General features: G+C 35.1%; 1 long non-coding RNA gene across 2 annotated transcripts in view; it reads left to right on the forward strand.

The window, feature by feature from the left end:
* Window positions 1-17,368, forward strand: part of LOC117197109 (uncharacterized) — a 200,455-nt gene that overhangs the window by 53,057 nt on the left and 130,030 nt on the right. For both annotated transcript variants that reach the window (XR_004477624.2, XR_004477628.2), the window contains exons 3-4: window positions 1,922-2,060; window positions 15,074-15,268. This is a non-coding gene — a long non-coding RNA (uncharacterized LOC117197109). The remainder of the gene's footprint in view (window positions 1-1,921; window positions 2,061-15,073; window positions 15,269-17,368) is intronic.

Consider the following 17,368-nt stretch of genomic DNA (forward strand, 5'->3'; position numbering starts at 1 on the left):
TGTAATTTACTTGAATGTTATGATTTATTTTTATTATTTTCATACTTGTAAGGGTTTACATTTAAGGGAAGTGCCAAGGTGTTCAATCTTTCTAACATTTTGTTAAATATTAAAATTGGGGTTTTTTGGATGTAATTTTATTTACTCCTTAGCTGATTTGATGTTTGAACCTGAATTATATTCACCCAGGTACAAGTGAGGGGAAAATTGGGATAGGGATTTATTTTCCCTCATGTTTAACTGTTTTTTTTGTACTGTCTTGAAATATACATGCTACTTTTCTGGCATTTAATCATTACTGCATAGCTCAATACATTTTTTTTTATAGAAATCTGGCCTATTTATTTTCAAAGAAGATTGTGTTTTTGAAATATTATGAACATTTGAATCCTTGAGATCAGATTACATGTGAACAGGGATAATAATAGTAAAAAAATACAGAGGAACAATGACACAGTAATATAGACAACATTTATATTTGCTTTTGAGTTATGTTTTGAGCTAGAGTTGAACAATGTCATAATTGATATTCTATGAACTAAAGTACTTCCAACAAAATAATGTCTCAAGATGTGTTAGAAACAGCTTAATTCCCAGTTCAATATCTTATCATTTATAATTTTGTGGGGAATGCTTAAATTGGTTGCATTTGTGAACTTAATTTAAAATGTTGTCTCTTTGCTCCCTCTCATCTTACTATTATATCATATCATTTTGTATTTCTTTGGGACTAGGAAAATAAATGTTTATAATTTTTAAAAGATGTAGTTTAGCAACTAAACTGCTGGCTAAATGTAGAACAAGTAGATACAGATAAGGTTAATATCAATAAGAACCATTGCAAAGAGAAGAGATAATCACCTAATAGGAAAAACTTGGAATATGTAGTCAAGAGATCTGGATTTACCAATGGATTTACAACTAATTTTCTATTTCTTCTTTTTCCAATTCACCTCTCTGAGTCTTAGTTTTCTTATCTGCAAAATGTGGCTTAGAACTTCTATTACTTCAAATGTTTGCAAAAGGAAGTGAGATATCAACTACAATGCAACAGCCACAATAAAAAGATAACCTTTTCCATAGGTAGCTTACTGGGTTGTTGTATGAATCAAGTTAATAATATAGAGCTTTATAAACTCTAAACTAAACAAATACTATTTTTTATTATTTATTTATTTATTTTTTTTGCGGTATGCGGGCCTCTCACTGTTGTGGCCTCTCCCGTTGAGGAGCACAGGCTCCGGACGCGCAGGCTCAGCAGCCATGGCTCACGGGCGCAGCCGCGGTGGGATCTTCCCAGACCCGGGCACGAACCCGTGTCCCCTGCATCGGCAGGCGGACCCTCAACCACTGCACCACCAGGGAAGCCCACAAATACTATTTTTAACAAAATGAAAACTGGGTAATGCTGAGAGAGAGTATTGAATGTGAGTTTGGACTGTAAACTCCAGTGAAGAGAATTGTGACTATAAGCTTGTGCTTGTTGAGGTACAATGAGGAGGATTTGGTGAGAGAATGAGAGACCTGTTTAGACAAGACAGGGTTGGGTACAACTGGATACCATTTTTTAGGGTTAGTCTTTGATTTATACTGCATAATCATGTACTTCAAAAATTGCAAACTTTTTGCATAAGCATGACAATTTTATTTGCCTTATCTTTACAAGGGAGATACATTACAACCTAAATGACAGATGAAGAAACTGAGAGACCCAGTGGTTAAATGCCTTAGCCAAGGTCATAAAACTAATGAATGTCAGGGCCAGTATCAAACCCTGGGATTCTTAACTCCTAAGGTGGTGTGGTTTCTGCCACATTGTCAGTGATGGTTTGGATATAGGATGATGAAGTAATGAATATGGATAAAAGTTTAAAAGGCTTGGACCCAATATCTGTTTTTTGAATCCATCATTTTCTGCCAGGAGAGTGCTGAAGCCAGGAAACTGCTCCCTCAGTGAGAATTAGAGGAAGAAACCACTTGAATCACATATGAAACATTCAGCCCAATCAAAGCAACCTTCAAGAGCTGAAAAGTAACCACAGCTTTGAGAGTCCATGCAAGTAAGCCAATAAGTCATGATATTTATTAAATGTCCCATTAAAGTGTCATTGAGATCTAGTCCTTTGCCTACATGATTTCAAAGTTGCCAAATTTAAATATGGTAACAAATAGCAAAATACCTGGAACTTCTAGGAAGGACAGGGGAAGGAGGTGAACCACTCTTTCCCTGGGGAAAAAAAAGTGCTCTTGATATATTTATGCAGTTAAATCCTATAAGGAAGATATGAGAAAGAAAATTCTTGGATAATGACAGAGATTTTGAGGTTCCTAAAATGTTTACTATTTCAGGAAATATTTAATGTCATAACATCATTGCTTAACAGAATAATTTGGGCACCTTTAGAGAGTGTTTCTGTGATTTGATCTGCTTATTAAAATACTTGTATTTGAAGGGTTTAGGTTTATTTTATACTTTTTATCTTTTCCCTTTCTCATGTTTTTTTCGTATGTAGATATCCTTTGAACATTTATTGACCATGTTTTAGTAACTATGAGTACATCAGTTTATCACATTACAATTTATATTTGACAATTATTTATATAAAAAAGAATCACTTACCTAGCATAGAAAATAACTAATTTCACTTAAATGAAGTTTTGAAATAAATTATGGTGGATAGAAGAGGATCCAGGTCCATAGGCTCTGCTTCTTATGGTAGTATTTTGTAGATATGTAGTAGAATCTCAATAAATGTTACCTGAATCATTGAAAAAATAGATGGGATTATCTCTGAGCCTTAGTTTCCTCATATATAAAAGGAAGATAAAAATACCTATGATAGTGTTGTTTTTAATGAGGCAATTTATATCTAATTTCTATTGTAGTGACTGGAACACAACAGCTGCTTAAAAATCATAGGTGTTACATAAATATCAGTTTCCTCTCCCACTTCCTGTTCTTTTTCCTCTGATTCATTTTAGGTGGAAATCTTTCTAAAATGTTGCCTATACTTTTCAAAAAATAAAGGTATCTAAAGTAATTTTAATGAAGACTGAGAGCATAGTAATAATGAGCATTAATTGAGTTTTTACTATGTTCTAAGAGCCATAGGAATTATTATTCTCTTCTTAAATATGAGGAAATCAAAGCTCAGATGGGAAAAACAATATCCCCAAAGCCATGTAGTCATTAAAAGAAAGAGTCAGAGTTTGAATCAAGTTTTTGGACTGCCAAGTTCCTGTGCTTAGCCCTAATGCCATACTGTCATGGTTATGAATAGTGATTCTCATATTGGGCTTGAATACAGGGAAACAGTTAGAAATTACTAATGCTTGTTTGTCCTACACTGAATATTCTAAGTAGACTAATACTAATGTGCTTTTAAAAGTTCAGGCTGTTTTTGATGATTTTTTGTTCTTATGCCTATTAACTTAAGTCATTTTTTCCTTCATAGTCCAGGAGAGAGTGCTTTTATTTCGCTGCACTGCTGTTTTGTAGGTTGAGAAATCATATAACAATATGTTTAAGAATCTGGATAAGACAAAAGTAAATATGCCTGAGGACTTCTTCTCTTACTAAAAGATATAAAATTTAGTGCCTGAACTTCTGAGGTGAACTCATTGCTAATCCAACTAATGCTTATTAAGTGTTGGGCATTAGGTGGCACACAAAAATGGGAAAGACTTGTCCCTTACCCATAGACTTTACAATGAAGCCATACAAGGTACAATATTATATACAGATAAAAAGCTACAAGATAGGTTGTATTTTTAAATCAGAGAATACTCATTTTTAAGTTGGGGAGAAGACAATATAAAAATTGTGAGCATACCTGGAGCAGAGAGTATCAGTAGATTTTCCTTAAGTTGAATTGAATTCCTTAAGTTGAATTCCAAGATACTAAAGGTCTTAATGAATATAAAGAGCGAATAATAAAGGACAGCAAATACATGGACAAAAATTAAGCAGAAGGAAAGCTTATGTTCTGAATAATGTCTTCTGAATAAGTGTATTTTAACTAAATTCTTGAGTTGGAATATAAAGATAAACTGAGTTGTTTTTGTGTGCACCCCTTCCCTTACCCAACACCTGTTCCATTTCTGTGCTGTGCTGAAATTGACTGGTAGCTGTTTCTGTAGCATTTACTAGTATGGAAGATTGTATTTTCCAAAAATGGCTGCAACAATATTTGCCATCACATATGCTCTTCAGCAAAGCAACAATAGAACATATTTCTGGACAGCAGAAAGCAGATGGAAGTGAATGTATGACTAAACAGAGCAAAAGAAATTATGGTCCAGATCACTCTATGTAAGGGCTGCAGGGGAGGGAGGAGCCAATCTCTCAGTGAAAATCTTGTGGGTAAGGAGTAGAGTTGAAATCAGGAGCATTGATGATATCTCTTATAAGATTGCTTCTTCTGGTCTTACCCCTCCCACCTGCACATGCATATGTGCTAAACAGGCAGCTGGGATTTATCCACATGCAAAAAAATTCAGCAAAGGGCTTTCTCTAGAACAATTGAAAAATTTTTCTGAGGAAGAGCTAAGGTTGCCTGAGGTGGATTTTAGTGTCTAGAGAAAACCCTATTTATGTTGACATCTGGGGACCTAAGCCTCCAGGTAGACTTCTTATCTGTACTCTCCAACTTGAAACTTGCCCTTTGAAAAGCTCTACCCAATGACTCAGATCTCTGTCTTCCTTCCCTTTCAAATGCATAAATGCAACAGCAGAGGAAACCACCCAACCACCTTGAATCATCAGCCTATTCATTTATTATTAAAAGTAAAGGGACCTCTAGATGTCATTAGACCTGTGAGTATAACCAGCGGCATAGAAGAGAAAGATCATAATTAACAAAACAACAAAACCCAGGGCAAGCAGAGATAATTTGGGACAAAAAGAGAATATTAAAAATGATAATTTCTATATTTAGGGAAATTCAAAAGTTATTATATTCCCCTAAACAGAAGAAAATAATTTAAAAAATGAATGATCAGAGAAAACAGGAGGTTTTGGATGTTTAAAAAAGAGAATTGCCAAAATATCATTTAATGAAAGAGCTAGAAGGTGAAATCGATCAAGGCTTCTAATATGTAGGAAGAAAAAAAAGATAGAAAATATGAAAAAGTGATAAGAGAAATAGAGGATTCCTCCAAAAGGCCCAATTTCTGAACATCTCACTGTATGGGAGTCTCAAAAGAGAGAACAGAATATGTGAAAGGGAGCAAATAATCACATAAATAATAAAAGCAAAATTTCCCAAAGCTGAAAAAGGAAATTTCTTCTGACTAGAAATGCTTACCTTAGCCTGACCAGGATACATGAAAATTACATCATTATGAACTTTCCACTTACAAAGTATAAAGACAAGATTCCGAAATTTACAAGAAAGATGATGAGGAGAGTATAAGAATATAAAGAATAGTAGGAGAATATATGAATATAAAGAATGGGAGGAGAATATAGAGGCAAAGAAGGAGGAGGAACCCTGCTTTCAATCAGTGGGGTGGGGGTAGAGGGTGGTGAGAAAACAGTAGATGCTTCTGAAGTTCTGAGGGAAAAAGGTTTTGAATTTATGATTTTATACTCAGCTAAAATTGTCAGCTAAAAAGTCCAACTAGAAATATTTCCAAAGATGCAAAGATTGAGAAGTTTTACCATCTATGCCTTTATTTTCCTTGAGAAATTGTTTAAGGTGTTACTTTAATAGCGTGTGAGAAAACCATGAAAGTGGAAGATCTGAGATCCAAGAAAGCATCCAACTCAGGAATCAGGGAAGGGAAGTGTTTGCATGTAAGCTGTGCAGACAATCTAGAGCATAACTGGTTCCGGTTGGAGGAGGGGACTGCTGTGCTAAGGGAGAGTATGTGTCCAGGAAAAAAAAGAAAGATTCTATGCAGTAAATAACCAGATTAAGACAATGGAAAACTAGAATATTGTGAATACAGATTATTCTTTTGCCAAAAGGGAAGAGAGCTGAAACTCCAGGGGGGAAAAAATTATATGAATCTGTCATGATTAAAATATGAAGCAAAGTAGACTGTGGTATAAAGTATTAGAAAATAGAGTTGATTTTGATGCTAACAACATTTCTCTTTGAGTGACACAGGGTATAGGACACTGGACCTGTGAAGAGGAAATACAATTCTAGCACACAGTTTTGAAATATAAATGATTCATAGGCACAATAACAAAGCACTACATTTAGGGGTTCAGCTATTACGATTAACCCATAGAAAAACATGAGGACCATTTTTCACTATCTTTACTCTGAGAGTTTCTAGCACTGTGACATGTCACATGACAGATTTATTGAACTAATTGAGCAATGACATCATGACCAAAATGAAAAAAAAATCAAATGTATCAAAAAAGGCATTTTCGTTTTAACAAAATGCCTTTTGGTTAGTCTACATAGAGAAGATATTAAGTGATCTTAAAACATAAATAATATCACTCCTAATATAAATTATTTCAGTGATTTCTGGTTGTACTTAGAATAAATTCTAAAACTTTTACTCAAGATCCTGTATGTCTAGCTTCCTTTCAGCATTTACTTATAGGGTTTCAGGCTGCATTCTCAGCAACTCCCCTACCTAAAGGCAGTTCCTACCATTATCATCCATCCACACCACCCTGCAACATCACTCTCTATTTCAGCTCAGTGTTTATTATATCATCTCATTCTACTCATTACGGGTACCACAATTCTTTCATTTTAAGCTAATGTTTACTTTTTGTTTCCCACTAGAAGGTAAGTTCAAGGAGCAAGAATGATGTCTGTCTTGTTCACTGCGGTCTCCTTGCTCTTTGTTCTACGAGTTTTAATACATATGAAATCTACATTCTCAGTGACATCTTGATGAGTGTCTTAACAACATCTAAAACAGTGACTTTGCTAAAGATCATAAAATTTGAAGGGACCTTGCTATCTTTTGAAAAAATTCTCCAACTAGGACCATCTTGAAAGCACAGGTATAATACTTCAGCTTGGACAAGCTCAGGTCCAGGAGGAAGTGGCTAGGTAGTAGCAGAATATTGAATAGGCGGGGTGTCTCACATTTAAAAAGCCAAAACAGGTTATTAAGAATGCTTTATAAAATTAATAAGAAAGGATGGTGTGGAATTCTTACAGTAGAATTACAGCCAGTCTCATTTTACGAATTTTAAAATGAGCAGGATGCTACTCTGGCAGTGCACTCCTCATTTTATTATACCCCAAAATTGCTGAGAGAAAGTGTTTTGAAGAGGATAAAGGCAATGATCTCATCAAGTAGGCTGCCAAAATGTGTTATTAATTAAACAATAAAAATGATCATTGAGTGTGTATGAGATGCCTGGCACTGTGCTGAGCCATCAACATACATGACATCATTTAATTTTCCTAAAGAAACTTTGATCTCATCCCCATTGTACAGATGATACCCATGGTCAGGGATGTTAAATAACCAAAGTCACCAATTTAGTAAGTGACAGAGCCAGGCTTCTAATCTAGTGTATGATGTTATAAAGGTCAAAATCAGAAAGCAATGAAAAATCAAGGCAATTTAACTGAAGGAGGAGGTAATCTTTCCTAAAATATTTATTCTGTTTAATCAAAATATTCGGCATTCACAGTTAAAAATTACAGTGTTTTTCATGGTTCCCAGAGTAAACTAGCAAATTCTCTGCTAAAGGCATAAAAAGCAAAGTGCCGTAGCGTTAAATGGATTTGATGATGAGTTTTGTAATAAAGTTATCCAAGAGTTTTAAGAAATCCTTTCCCCTCTAGAATGAAGATTCTTTTTTTAATCAAACAAGTAAAGAATGCTTTTGCTGAACAGGATTGTTGTTGTGAGAATAGGATTTAATGCCATTAAATGTCCTGGAAAAACCTGTGAAGAGGTAACACTTGTGTATGAGGTCCTAAAATTCAAAGGGAAGCTTGGTCATCCGTCTGTAATCACACCTCTTTTCCATCTTATTGAAGACATTTATACTAACAGACCCTCACATTAGGAAATGTGTAAAATTCTTTGCTGTATTACCCAAAAAAGCATAATAGTAGTAGGTTTACACAGAACAGGTATTCAATATTTGTTGAATATATTAATTAATGAATAAAGGATACTATCAGTAAATATTTACCATATATTTTGCATAATATCTTGTGTTTTAATATACCGTGTCTCATCTAATTTCTAAATAACCCTGTAAATTATTTACATTTAGTTTACATTTAATTTTTGTACAATTCAATTTTTACTATTTGAAATAGAATTTTAGAATGTTATTTTTGGTCAGTACATCACATACATATGATTAAAATGCATGCACAATCATGAATTGGGAATAATTTCGTTCAAAGCTTAAATCTAGCTTTGAAGGACTTTGCAACAGGTCAGGAAATATTAAGTACATTTTATAATTTTGCAAAACAAAGCTAAGGCAGAAATGTACCCCATATCAAACACCTTAACTTTTTGGAACCCAACTCTTCTGACCTCAAAATCACCTATTTTTCCATAATAAACTGTCTCAATGTCTATATTTTTGTTGAGAGCTTTGCTCTTTGGGTTGTCTGAAGAAGATGAGATGTAAAGAACATGTGTATGTCTCTCTTTTTCCAAGAATCACACTGAGTATATACCTCACTGGCTTTCAAGTATTAAACAGGGCTGGAGGTCTTTAATTTTTCAGCCAGCCTTTGGCAGCTCAGACATTCTGTAATATTGACAGAAGGAAAGTCATAAAAAATTTCTTAAAAGAAAATTGAAGGTGTATTGAGTTTTAATGAAATGCTCTTTTAAGATACATATTGCTTGGCTTTTCTGGGCTCAGTTTCCTTATTTCTAAAGAGAAGACAATTGGATTATGTGGTATCCATGCTCCTGCCAAGAGCAGGACTATTTTCAGTATGATGAAGAAAGTGCTTGTATTTTTTTCCAGCTATTAGTAGCTTGTTTCTTTCTTTCTTTTCATCACTCTATTTGTATATAATTTTTCCAGCATGACACATTAATATATGATGGCTGATGGAGATGGTTTCCAGGACGCTTGTAAGATTATACATCTTCTTGTCTAATGACACTAATTTTGTTAAATGCTATTAGAAATTTGGGAGTATGGGATTATAAAACCAAGTATCATTAGCTATTCTACAGTCTGCTTCATATTGGTATGTCTTTTCTAGGTGTTCATGATTATCTCTTTCTGAAGTGGATAGGAATTATATTCTCTTATTTGTATCTCCCAAACATATCACCTCACAGTGAAAGCCGTGTTGGTGATATCTTGCTGACAGGAAGAATGGTCTGTGTCAGTGATAACAACCACGTTCCTATTCCCTGACCCTGCTACTTATCTTCTGGGTGCCACCTTTCATACCTTCTATAGCCTTTCTGGGCAAATTTTAAAATGACCATGCTGTCAACCTTTTCATGTGGTGAGGACATCCAGACAGCCACCCTTGCCAAATACAGAAATTGGCACTTGCAATAGCCCAGAAGTCACCTCTGTTCTGACTCAGCTGTGACCAATGACACAGACTAAAACACGTGAGAGAACTGCTGCTTGTCCTGGGAAGATATACATACATGTTTTCTAAAGAAAGAAAACTATTTTGGAATTTCTGGATGTGACAACCTTTCTTGTTCACACTCAGTAAACACGTTAGCTGGATTCTTCTGATTGTCAATTAGCAATGTTTTTTTTTTTTGCCAGGAATACTGGCATTGATGCTGTTCTTAGCATTGAAAAATCCTGTGGGAGAAATGAGGAATTTAGTTGTAGGTGTTATGATTCCCGAGTGTCTGACAGTCTTCTAGAATTATTATAACTAGTGAACTTTTCAATCAGAAAGACTGACTCTATTGCTGTTAGGTTTCAAGAGGAGTTTCTTTGAAAAACAAGGGCTAGGATTTAATCTACTTTCAGAGGCAAGTCACATCTCTCATTATTGAGCACTTGGACTGAAGAGCTCGCAGGGCAAATGAGGCCAAGGTCAGGAGTCTTCAGACATCAGCAGCCAAGTGCTGTCTTGTAAGAAGTGATTCTGTCCCTCAGTTACAGTTCTGCCCCTGGCCCTGACTTGCTCTCTCACCAAGAGATGGTGGTTGTACCTGACACAAGGGAGGCCAAGAAAGAGATCGAGAATGGCAGTGAAAATCATCATGATACTGAAATAGAGCAGAGAGCTAGACTGAATATGGATTTGTAGCTTCCCCTTTGCATTAAGGTGAGCCACACAAAATTGCCAGTTTTGTTAGTCCAAAAAAGTAAAATAAGAACAATTTTATACTGTTCAAAAACTTACATTTTTCTGATGATAATATAGAAAGGAGAATTTAGAGAATTCTGTTAGGTCAGCTAGTCTGATTCTTTTTCATGCAAATACAACTTTCTCAAGTTAAATGATCAGACTTATATTTTAAATATATGGTATTCTAAAATAAAATTTTAGTAGAAACAAGGTTATACAATCTAATAAATAAACTATTTCTCTTACTTAAGCCCAGTAAATTATGGGGGCAATATTATGTGATTATGACTACCTCCTGAAGCCAGGATGCAAGGTTCAAATTGCAGCTTGGATATGTAGTACCTTCACCTTGAGCAAGTTACTTACTCCATCTGTGACTCAGTTTCCTTACCTTTAAAATGGGAATGATAATAGTACCTATCTTGTTAGGTTGCTGCAAAGATTAAATGACTTAATCTACATAAAACATTTAGAATGGTACTCAGTAAATATTAGCTATTATAAATATTGTTACTGATAATTGCCAGTCACCAAATGAAGCCATGGAAGAAAACTAATTAAATATGCAAATCCCTGTTGCTGTCATTGTTGCTGTTGTTTTCAAAATAGATTTTTGGTCTAGAGCAACTGATCTGAGAGCCCAGTACTATATTTTAGGACTGGCTATTGGTGTTAGGCAAAGCTCATGCGCATGTTGGGTGATAACATTGTCAAAGATGACTGAAACATTTCACATGATGAGCTTTAGAAGAGCCAAGAACTCCAGTGAGCTCTAAAGATAGATCATCAGCCTGCACAGAATTAATCTCTGCTGGTTTACAGACCAGAAGTGCAATGACCTCACAGTGGGCCTTTTAGAGGATAAGTTCGATTGGATGAGGACAATGTTAGTGACTTGGTTGGTCAACGTGCTCTAGCCCCTATCAAATCTTTGGTGTCTGAAATTTTGTTACACTGATTCCTGTCACCAGGAAAAAGGGAGCCAACTCTCTCTTGTTCAGGAATTGTGTGAGGTTCAACAAATACATAGCAACCAAGTTTTTATTTGAGCAGGGTGGCAGACAAGTTCTCAGTATGCTACTAGAAGAAGAAATACCTGAGATAGCAGTGTTTATGGTCAGATGACTGCTGAAAATACAAGAAGGTGGAATCTAAAAGCCAAGAGGAATTTTCAGGGCAGCGGACCACTACATTTCCCTTTTTGCACTGAAAACTGTGAGGTCATGGACACATAGCCATAAACTCTGCAAAAAAAATGAGTTCCTTTCATACTGTATTCAGCAGTGGATTTGAAGCAAAAGGTCCTTGGTAATTGTTTTACTCTGATGATCTTAGGGAGAGAGGATGGTTGTGAAAACACTCTACCTCCCTGCTTCTCTCTCACTCTGTCATATTTCTTTGTTTTGACAATTCCAGAACCCTGATTAACTATCCAATTACTGCTAGTTAAAGTAATTGAATATTGCTGGGGAAGAAATTCACAACTCAGGTAAATGGTTTTATTTTAAATTCACAATATTTCTCAAATGGGCACTCAATACTCCCCTACAATCCTATGAAATTTCCCCAGAGTGTTCACTTTTCCTATACCCTACACCAATATTTCATGTTCTGTCCCATGCTCTTCTCTTGCGATCATCTGCTGACTTTCCTCATGCTTCACAAAGAAAACCAAAGCCCTCTGATGGGATTTCTTTTTTCTCACCAGCACATCAGGAATCCACCTGTGTTTTTGCCCATACTCTCTGCTTTTCCTCCCAACCTGTCTGCTCATTCTGCTTCTCTTCAAGGGCATAGATCAGCCCTGTTTCTTTTACATCACTAATGTATTCCTCTCTAATGGATGCTTCCCATTGGAATTATAACCTTAAAAAAATGTATTGATCCTCGTATCTACAATCCACTAACACATTTTTTCCTTCCCTTTACAGTAAAACCTATTGAAAGAGTTTCTCTCTCTCTCTCTCTCTCTATTTCTTCTCTATCTCAACTTCTTCTCCTTGACCCACTCCAATAAGACTTCCCTCTCCAGCCCTCCCCTAAAAATGCTCTTGTCAAGGTCAGCAGTGACTTTTGTGTAGACACATTCAATGGTACCTACCCTCTCAGTTGCATTTGATAGAAAAGACCCCTGTCTTCATCTCCATATATCTCCTTGTTTTCCTATGACTTCAGTGCCCATGCCCTCTCAGTTTCCTTTGCCAGCTTAACTTCTTCTTCTACCTTTCAATGCTGGTATACTTTAGTATTCAGTCCTGTGGCTCCTTCTCTTTTCCATGTATTACATTCAGTCTCCAGGTAATCTCGGTTATGGCTTTACATGCTGATAAATCCCACACTTATAGCTCTTGCCCCGGACTACACCACAGATCTCTGGACTCATATCCAATTGTAGACTTGTCATATACACTTGGCAAGTAAACTTTCAGTGTTCTAAACAGTGCTATTAATGTATGTTTTCTCCTTTCCCACATATCTGTTTCTTCCCTATTCTAGTAAATACCATAATTTACCCAGGTAGCACAAAACAAAATTATACGTCAGCCTGTTCCCTTTGTTTTTTCACTCCTCATATCCAATCCACCAGCAAATACTGTCAAGTGTTCTCTCTATGTTTTCCGAAGGAATTTGTACCAGATTAGTGATATTTCTTCCTTAAATATTTGATAGATTTTACCAGTAAAACTAATAGCCAGGATTTTTCTTTGGGGGAGGTTTTTGATAACAGTTTTACTTTATTTAAAAGATGGCTATTCAAATTGTCTGTTCTATCTCTTAACAGTTTTGGCAAGGTATTTTCAAGCAATTTGTCAATTTCATTGAAGTTGTCAAATTTATTGGCATAAAATTGTCCATAATATTTTTTGTTATCATTGTCTGACCTGTTGAATCTGTTGTGATGAATCTCCTTCATTATTGATTTTGGTAATGTATATTCTTTTTACCCTTTTTTTGGTTTATCAATCTAGCTAGGGGTTTATCAATTTTGTTGACCTTTTCAAAGAACTATCTTTATTGGCTTTATTAAATTTCTCTGTGTTTGTTTTCTCTTATCTCTATTAAATAATTTTTGTCAAGTTATTTTAAGTTTACTTTGATCTTTTTTTTTCTGACTTCTTAAAGAGGTAGAAGCTCAGGTCATTAATTTTTAGAGGTTCTCAAATTTTTTGGTCTCAGAACATATTTGCACTCTTAAAAAAAACTATGGAGACCCCAAAGAGCTTTTCTTTTATGGGTTATATCTATTGACTACCCATGATTATATACCATATAATAATTGAAACAGAACTGTTATAAATAATTAATTTTGTAAAATGTCAATAATAAACCCATTACATGTTAACAAAGTAACATATTTATGAAAAGTAACTATATTTTCAAAAATAAAAACAATAGTGAGAAGTGACATTAAATTTCTGCATATCTCTTTATCATCTGGCTTTATAGAAGATAGCTGAATTCTCATTTCTGCTTTTGTACTCTGTCCTTTGAAATGTATTGTTTTGATTGGAGTTTATGAAGAAAATTCAGCCTCACACAAATATGTAGTTGGAAAAGGGGATTTTATTTTAATAATTTCTTCAGATAATGGAGGATATTCTCCTTTAATATTACACCAAAACTTGACAGTTGTTTTTCAGAGGTTACTTTCAGTGTGGAATCTGAAACCATGCCTGTGAATTTTTCATACTCTTATTTTAAAATCTACTCATCTACCTTGAACTTTGAATGGAACTTTGAATCTCTTATCAATCTTTTTGTTTGTTTTCTGTAGTAACAGCATGCCTTGTTCATCAGAAGATTATCAATTCACAGAGTTACACAAATCTTCCAAAGATTGATACATTTCATTGTACAATATGAAAAAAAAATCTCATTTGTTAATATCATCACTGATCTCCATTGATAAGTTTTTAAACATTTGGTATTTGCAGCGGCAGATACCAGTTTCCCAACATTATGTTTCCTAGGAAAGCTTAAATTCTTTATTACTGGTAACAGTGTCGATTGTTTTCCTTGAAGTGACAAGCTCACTTCATTTATTTTTGACAAAATGTCTTCACAAGTCTGACTAACCATTCCTTGTCTATCAGTCATTATTTCAAATAAAAACAATTCCATGAAAAATGTGGCTAGGTCATCTCACAGCACAAACAATCACATAGGTGCTTTTCCTCAAGACTATCATTACATTTTGGATTTTGGTATGCACCAGAAGTGCTTTCTGTGTGATCTCATTTTGTCACACAAAATAATAAAAACCTGTGTACACCGGGTTTTAGATTTAATAAAGCTAATATTTTTACTGGTTTATCAATGATATTCTCAAGTAAAACTGGCATTTTTTTTCATTTACTGCAAGTGATGATGCAGAATATAACGACTACTACTATTGTTCGGTGCCATTGCCGTGACTTGTGCTAAAGCACCAGAAGTTTTACCCACTGTTGCTTTTGCACCACCAGTGTAAATGTAAACATCATGAAAAAAGCAAAGAATAACTTATCATTATTATCAATATATTTTTCTCAAAGTGTCTTGAGTGATCTCCAGGTTTTTATGGACCACACTTTGAGAATCTCTAGCCTAGATTAATAAGAACAGGTGTGTGTGTGTGTATATATATAAATAAATAAATAAATAAATATATATATACGTTCCAAATGCTTTTTCTACTAAAAATTTATTCTTTAATAAACAGTATTTTTAAAATTTATTGGATATAAACTTAGATATATAATATGAACAAGATATAAGATGATTCAAATATCTAGAGAAAATTTAAGAACTTTTTCTTAGGAGTCTTAATTCTTTTTTTTTTTTTGCAGTACGCAGGCCTCTCACTGCTGCGGCCTCTCCCGCTGCGGAGCACAGGCTCCGGACGCGCAGGCCCCGGACGCGCAGGCCCAGAGTCCGTGGCTCACGGGCCCAGCCGCTCCGCGGCATGTGGGATCCTCGCGGACCGGGGCACGAATCCGTGTCCCCTGCATCGGCAGGCGGACTCTCAACCACTGAGCCACCAGGTAAGCCCAGGAGTCTTAATTCTTTAATCACTCTGTAACCTAGCTTATTCTTTATGGTTGTTTTGCATGTGTGCTTTGGACAACAGATCCTCAAACGTAACCTTTTTACTAGCTATTTTCACTGATTGTAATAATAGTACCTGCTGTATATTAAGCTATTAGTGTATGCCTGGCACTGTATTAAGTACTTTAGATTCGCTAATTCATTTGGTTCTCACAATAATGCTATGATGTGGGAATTGTGATTCCCATCAGATAGGTGAATGCCTGATAACTATGCAGCAAAATTGTGTTGAATGAATAATTCACTGCGTAAGGTTCCTCCCTCCTATAGTCACCTCCCCTACTACCACTCAATAAATGGTAGAACCAAGACTCAAACCTGGCTATCCATGAAGCCTAGTCTTGTTCCCTCAGATGCTGTTAGGTGTCCTGATAGAGCAAATGCGCTATGTTTGGCCTCTTAACTCAGCAAATTAGTTTTGAAGGTTAATTTTCTGGCTGTTTTTTAAAGCAGAGAGGGGTAACTAAGTAGTTGTCATCTGAAAAACCACTTCCTCTGCAAAAGCCCAAAGCCGTTGTAGCCGAGCCCTGTATCCATGACATCGCAACCCCAGGTAGAAGAAGCTTCCTTTAGTAACTCCACCACCTCACTTTCCAGCTTACTACTCTAATCATCCCAGCTGATTAGCTTAATAAATATGTTTAATAAAATGACTCATGGTTTTTTAGAGTTGTATTTTTGGAGCTAGATGTCATTTTCAAAGATTTTTTATTAGTTTCCCTTTTATTATTTCCCTCCTTCTATTCTCTTCCCTTATCCATAGTCTACACTGAACATCTTGAAACATACAATGAACACAACTGAAGGACTTTTAAAACAAACTTAGAAAACGTTTTTCTTCAGGGACCTAAATACATATAACATTGTTGGAGGAAAAAGTACCATTAAGTTTGCTTTGACTTTTAAAGTGCCTAGGGGCTCATGGGGGAGAAATACTCAAAGCATGCAAATAAAAAGAAGGTTTTATCCTAAGATACCTGAAAAGCCTTTAGTAATATATTGCATTTATTTTCTCTTCGACTTTTCCATGTGGCAAAAAAACACAACCCCACACTGTAATAAATACTTAATTTTTTCCTCTTTCCTCTGATCAAAGTCCAAGACACTTACAAAGAAATTCTCCTCCCCAGCTAAAAGAAGAGCAAAATTCTCAAAGACAAGAACATAAAATTTGATAACCTTATATCTCCCAGTAGACTGAAATTTATTTTGAAACCTAAATATGATAATGTGACTGAAAATTTAACCTACTAAAACTAATGATACTCCAATATTCCTGAATGTCTAACTTTAGCATTTGGCTGGTACCTATGAATTCACCATTTCAATAAAAACAAACTAGTTAAATCTCTTTGTCCAAGAAACTTAAGATTTAAGTGTGTTTCCTGCACATCTTTACTATGATATTTAACAAGCTAAAAATGTAGTCCATTGTTGGGAAATAAACTAAGAAGTCACATAAAAGCTATTTGAAGTCTGAAAAATGTGATACTTTTGAGCCCATCAGAGGAAAAGTGACAATTTTTACTGCCCCATCGAGACTTCTGGTAACTTAAGTCTGTTTCTCGTTATTTTTTTCTCCATTATGCTTTAAGACATATTTCTTTCCTCTTCTTTCCCTTTCTGAATGAGATTACTACAGACATTACCTGCCTTAGAAACAGTGGGGGGTGTATCAGGGCTGACCAGATCCTGAAGCTTATGGCATAGCTTATTCTGAATGTTCTTCAACAAAAAGGCATTTAATATTCAGCACTTTGGATATAAGGAATTGTGTTTCCTTCCTTGTGATTGATCATATTCTTATTTGCCATTGAAAAGGTATATTGTTTTCACTTGTCAGCCAAAAAAAAATCCCTGATGTATATGAGATTTACCTTATAGTTGTCATCCTGTTGGAAAATTTAAAGGTTATAAGTAAAATTAATGTGAACATAAATCAAACCCAAGCATTTTAAACAGTTTTGTGTTTTTATCAAGAGTATTAGTTTTTTGAAATGACATTGGTTTAATGATGAATTAAAACAAATCTAATT

Source organism: Orcinus orca, chromosome 12 (genome assembly GCF_937001465.1).
Source record: "Orcinus orca chromosome 12, mOrcOrc1.1, whole genome shotgun sequence".
Taxonomy (NCBI): domain Eukaryota; kingdom Metazoa; phylum Chordata; class Mammalia; order Artiodactyla; family Delphinidae; genus Orcinus; species Orcinus orca.